Genomic DNA, 6,404 nt, shown 5'->3' with positions numbered 1-6,404 from the left:
ATCTAAATCAGAAAAGAAGAAGTAAAACTGTCATTGTCTGTAGATGACAGGATACTATACATAGAGAATCCTAAAGATGCTACCAGAAAACTACTAGAGCTAATCAATGAATTTGGTAAAGTGGCAGGATACAAAATTAATGCACAGAAATCTCTTGCATTCCTATACACTCAGGATGAATAATCTGAAAGACAAATTAAGGAAACCCTCCCATTTACCACTGCAACCAAAAGAATAAAATACCTAGGAATAAACCTACCTAAGGAGACAAAAGACCTGTACTCAGAAAACTATAAGGCACTGATGAAAGAAATTAAAGATGATACAAACAGACAGAGAGATATACCATGTTCTTGGATTGGAAGAATCAACATTGTGAAAATGAATATATTACCCAAAGCAATCTGCAGATTCAATGCAATCCTTATCAAACTACCACTGGCATTTTTCACAGAACTAGAAACAAAAAATTTCACAATTTGTATGGAAACACAAAAAAACCCCAAATAGTCAAAGCAATCTTGAGAAAGAAAAATGGAGCTGGAGGGATCAGGCTCCCAAATTTCAGGGTATACTACAAAGCTACAGTAATCAAGACAGTATGGTACTGGCACAAAAACAGAAACATAGATCAATGGAAGAGGATAGAAAGCCCATTGATAAACCCATGCACATATAGTCACCTTATCTTTGATAAAGGAGGCAAGAATATACAATGGAGAAAAGACAGCCTCTTCAATAAGTGGTGCTGGGAAAACTGGACAGCTACATGTAAAAGAATGAAATGAGAACACTCCCTAACACTATACACAAAAATAAACTCAAAATGGATTAAAGACTTAAATGTAAGGCCAGATGCTATCAAACTCTTAGAGGAAAACATAGGTAGAACACTCTATGACATAAATCACAGCAAGATCCTTTTTGACCCACCTCCTAGAGAAATGGAAAGAAAAATAAACAAATGGGACCTAATGAAACTTCAAAGCTTTTGCACAGCAAAGGAAACCATAAACAAGACCAAAAGACAACCCTCAGAATGGGAGAAAATATTTGCAAATGAAGCAACTGACAAAGGATTAATTTCCAAAATATACAACCAGCAAAGGCAGATCAATATCAAAAAAAACCAAAAACAAACGTCCCAATTCAAAAATGGGTAGAAGATCTAAAGAGATATTTCTCCAAAGAAGATATCATCAAAAAATCTACAGGGCTTCCCTGGTGGCACAGTGGTTGAGAGTCCACCTTCCGATGCAGGGGACAAGGGGTTGTGCCCCAGTCCAGGAAGAATCCACATGCCGCGGAGCAGCTGGGCCCGTGAGCCATGGCCGCTGAGCCTGTGCATCCAGAGCCTGTGCTCTGCAATGGGAGAGGCCACAACAGTGAGAGGCCCGTGTACCGCAAAAAAAAAAAATCTACAAACAATAAATGCTGGAGAGGGTGTGGAGAAAAGGGAACCCTCCTGCACTGTTGGTGGCAATGTAAATTGATACAGCCACTATTGAGAACAGTATGGAGGTTCCTCAAAAAGCTTATAATAGAACTACCATATGACCCAGCCATCCCACTACTGGGCATATACCTTGAGAAAACCATAATTCAAAAAGAGTCATGTACTACAACGTTTATTGCAGCTCTATTTACAATAGCCAGGACATGGAAGCAACTTAAGTGTCCATCAACAGATGCATGGATAAAGAAGATGTGGCACATATATGCAATGGAATAATACTCAGCAATAAAAAGAAATGAAATTGAGTTATGTGTAGCGAGGTGGATCGACCTGGAGAGTGTGATACAGAGTGAAGTTAGAAAGAGAAAAAACAAATACCGTATGCTAACACATATATATATGGAATCTAAAAAAAAAAAAAAAAAAGATTCTGAAGAACCTAGGGGCAGAACAGGAATAAAGACACAGACATAGAGAATGGACCTGAGGACATGGGGAGGAGGAAGGGTAAGCTGGGATGAAGTGAGAGAGTAGCATTGACATGTATACACTACCAAATGTAAAACAGATAGCTAGTGGGAAGCAGCCATATAGAACAGGGAGATCAGCTCGGTGCTTTGTGTCCACCTAGAGGGGTGGGTTAGGGAGGGTGGGAGGGAGATGCAACAGGGAGGGGATACGGGGATATATGTATACGTATAGGTGATTCAGTTTGTTACACAGCAGAAACTAACACAACACTGTAAAGCAATTATACTCCAATAAAGATGTAAAACTAAATAAATAAGTAAAGCTTAAAATATGATGATTTGAGAAAATACAATACAATAGTGATTGGCAGTTGTAGGACATTAGTGGTAATCTACTCATTAACTATGGATGTCACCATGGACACCAGTACAGTACAAAAAATCATGAGTGGGAGAAAAAAATTATGAGAACCAAGAATAGTATCTTTACATAAAGTATGTATTTCTGAAAGATAATTATTTACTTGCAATTTTCTGAGTTTTTCTTTTGTTTCAGTCTCTGATCTTTTTAAATGTCAAAGTCCCTCCTAGCAGAAGCAGGAAAAGAGCTTGATAGAAGCAACATTAACAGCTATTTGCATTCTACCCTATGATCCTTTCTTTTCATCAATTTGCAAAAACCCCTAATGTTTACAAAACTGATTAAAAGACACACGGGCTGTCCTTTAGAATAACCAGTCTTACAAATGGTATGCTCCTTCAATGTTATATATTGTTTGTTTTAGTGCAAACACAAATACTGTAATCTTGCTTTTGAAGAAATGGTATCAACCAGTCGTTCAGCTCTATTGTTAAATATTTCATGTATACGTTTATATTTTCATTTATTTCATAGATGAATGTTATAAAATGATAATGAAATTCTGAAATAAATGTATATAATATATGTCTAATGTCATGGTACAAGTTTGCTATTGTGTTCAGAGACACAAATGGGAAATTTGTCATGATTTTGTTCTGGGCATGATGTTTACATGCAATGGAAGACAAGACCATAAAGCAGAGAAAGAAAAACTGGAAGACTGGTAGAGCAGAACACATATCAGTCAGGGTACAATCAGGCAAGAAGAACCAGTAGGTGAGGGTGTGAGTGAGTATGTGCCCGTATGCATTTGTTTGGGGGGATTGGCTTACACAATTGTGGGGGTTTATTAAGCATCTCTGTAAGACCAGTGTCTCCTCATATAACGCTAGATCTTGAAGTTAGCAAGGCAGACAATCAAAAGGAGTATGGAGGCAAATGGGGAAGACCAAAAGCAGGATAGAATCCATACGCCTGAGCTGGAAACACACATGGATGGGCTGAATCCATGTCCTGTTGGCTCTGCCCTTGGTGATGAACACAGAAGTCATTCCCTTTGTCATGAAGCTAAGACATGTAGCACAGGAGGCAGAGAGCTAAAGGAGGTTCCAAGAAAAGGTGAAGCGATGGTAGATTCAGCTACTTTTCACGCCAACGAGGTGTGTCAGCAGATCTGCAACAATGTGTTCTGAACTACGCAGTGTTGCTGCTTACTTTCTGCCTTCCAAGTAGCGCAAGGGTATCCCTTGTGGCTGAGTCTTTTCGTCAGTTGTCCCTTCCAGGTATGGTTAAAAGTTTCTCCTCTGTATCCTCTTTATAGCCCCTTTTTTGTCTTTAAAAAAAATTTTAATTGGTGTATAGTTGATTTACAATGTTGTGCTAGTTTCAGGTGTACAGCAAAGTGACTCAGTTATACATACACTACATATATCACTCTTTTTTCAATTCTTTTCCCATAAAGGTCACAACAGAGTATTGAATAGAGTTCCCTGTGCTATACAGCAGGTCCTTATTAGTTATCTATTTTATATATAGTCGTGTGTACATGTCAATCCCAATCTCCCAATTTATCCCTCCCCCACCCTTACCCCCTGGTAACCATAAGTTTGTTTTCTAATTCTGTAACTCTATTTCTATTTTGTAGATAAGTTCATTTGTACCCTTTTTTTTTAGTTTCCACATATTAGTGATATCATATTATATTTGTCTTTCTCTGTCTGACTTACTATGACAATCTCTAGGTCCATCCATGTTACTGCAAATGGCATTATTTTGTTCTTCTCTATGGCTGAGTAATATTCCATTGTGTATATGTACCACATCTTCTTTATCCATTCCTCTGTTTATAGCGCTTTGCAAATTAAAGTAATAGTTATCATGAACTGAACATTTGCTATATGTTCAATATATCAGGCATATATGTTGTCTCATTTAATCCTCAAATACTTCTTGTGAGGTAAAGTACATTAATAACCCAATTTTTCAGAATGAAGAAACCAAGCCTTTAAAAGGGTAATAAATATATATGAGGCTATAATGCTAAACTATTGACAGGATGGAAACGCAGATCTTCGTGTCTAGGGTCATTCTCACACTCTGAAATTCCACACCATGCCTGGCTTTATTATGCCACACATGTGAGTAAACTCTGATTATTTCTATCTATATGTGTCTGTTTTTTCCAGCACACTGGAAATTCCTTAAAGGCAAGAGAATGTCTTACTTTTTTCTCTTCTCAGGTCAATTTGTATTTCCTCTTATAATTTTATCATTCTATAGCCAGATTATTATTTTTTCACTGTAAAAACAGAATAAAAGCTAATTTTAAGGTAACTTCCGTAAATTATGACAAAATGCTTTTTTATGGCAGTAACTTTTGGGCAGATAATTATGACTATAAAAGCTTCAAGGAGATTCCAGAAGCTTAACAGATTTTTAATTGCCTAAAAACATTCATCAGTTCTTTGGAGTGATAAACTACCATCGTGCTCTTGTGCATAAAATTTCAGCACCCTCATATTTCATAATGACTGGCCCACGGCTACCAGCATAATCATTGGGAGAAGTGACTGCTGTCAGGCACCAGAGAAGTGCTAACAAGAAGGCCATTTCCCTTCACCCTGAAAACAACAGCACAAAGAAAATGGATGCTTTGGTGATGACAAGATGATAAAGAAATAAAATTAAAAGGAAATTAGGGGGCTTCTCTGGTGGCGCAGTGGTTGAGGGTCCGCCTGCCGATGCAGGGGACGCGGGTTCGTGCCCCAGTCCGGGAGGATCCCACATGCCGCGGAGCGGCTGCGCCCGTGAGCCACGGACGCTGAGCCTGCGCGTCCGGAGCCTATTGCTCCGCGGCGGGAGGGGCCACAGCAGTGAGAGGCCCGCGTACCGCAAAAAAACAGAAAACAAACAAACAAAAACGGAAAAAAAAAGGAAATTAGGAAGAGAAATATATTGAATGAGGAAAGCAACACCAAAATCAAAACAGGTCCCCATATGAGGAAAGGGATATTCCTTACGAGAGAAGAATTTGCTGACAGCCTCCTGAGTGCACTAAGCCCATTAATGAAAGAGGTGTCATTGGACTAATTAATCATAGGACTAATTTTCAAATAGAGCATTTATTAGCATTGGCTAGAGAAAATTACTGAAAATAGATAATATTAAAAAAAATGGTTCTATAGGAAAGCAGAGGATTTTTAACACTGATTCTTGACTTGCACCTTTTAAAAGTATTAAATGTGTGATTCCAAATGTATTTTGAGCTCTTCTTAAAAGGCAGGCAGAACTCTGCTAGCTTCTGGGCATCCAGTGGTGAATAAGTCAAGGTCCCTCACCTCACAGAGATGACAGTATAACAAGGACACACACAAGAACGAGGTGATCACACGTCAGGGTGAGAAGCGCAACCACAGGACAAGACACAGAAAGGGAACCAGATCAAGTGTTAAGACTTCAGAGCAGCCTATCCGGAGGTTATGCGACATGAAGGATGGGTAGAATTTAAAGAGATTAAGAACAGGAAAGAATATTCAAAGCAAGAAAATAGTGTACAAAATGATAGGAAGTGAGAAAACATGGCATATTCTGGTAACAGCAGTCCGTACCAACTGAAAGTTTACATTTTAGAAATGTACTGTGAATGGCAAATCATGGTTGGCAAAGGCAAGGTCTCACTAAAAGGCCCAAATCAGGTACAATAGATGAGGGAGGAGGGGGTGTAGCTCAGTGGTAGAGCACATGCTCAGCATGCATGAGGCCCTGGGTTCAATGTCCAGCACCCCCATTTCTGATTGATTAAAAAAACAAACCAAAAAAACCCTTAAAGGCCTTGGCTGTACAGAAATGAACACATTGTTTATCAACTGTACTTCAATTAAAAAGATGAGGAAATCTATCTATGTTTTAGAAGATTTCTTCCAAAAGCAAGCATTGAACTGGAATTAAGCCCCTACTCCAGTGTTGCTTGAATATTCAGTTTATCGGGACATATTTTCACATTGTTCTGTTTCTCGTAAGCTATTCTCCCACCTACTTTATGTTTTGTACCTAATTGTGAAAGTTGTGAGCTAGTCCCACTGCCCTTAAATCTCCATTTCATTTTTGCAACTATTGG

At 38.6% G+C, this 6,404-nt stretch overlaps 1 non-coding gene across 1 annotated transcript; it reads left to right on the top strand.

Moving 5' to 3' along the window:
* The first annotated feature begins 6,002 nt into the window (after window positions 1-6,002).
* TRNAA-AGC (transfer RNA alanine (anticodon AGC)) lies at window positions 6,003-6,074 on the top strand. Its single transcript has one exon. It is a non-coding gene; the product is annotated as a tRNA-Ala (tRNA).
* Window positions 6,075-6,404: the final 330 nt, after the last annotated feature.

The sequence above is a fragment of the Delphinus delphis genome, chromosome 13, assembly GCF_949987515.2.
Source record: "Delphinus delphis chromosome 13, mDelDel1.2, whole genome shotgun sequence".
Classification (NCBI taxonomy): domain Eukaryota; kingdom Metazoa; phylum Chordata; class Mammalia; order Artiodactyla; family Delphinidae; genus Delphinus; species Delphinus delphis.
The sequence above is the reverse complement of the archived record's forward strand: the minus strand, read 5'-3'. Positions and strand labels throughout refer to the sequence as shown.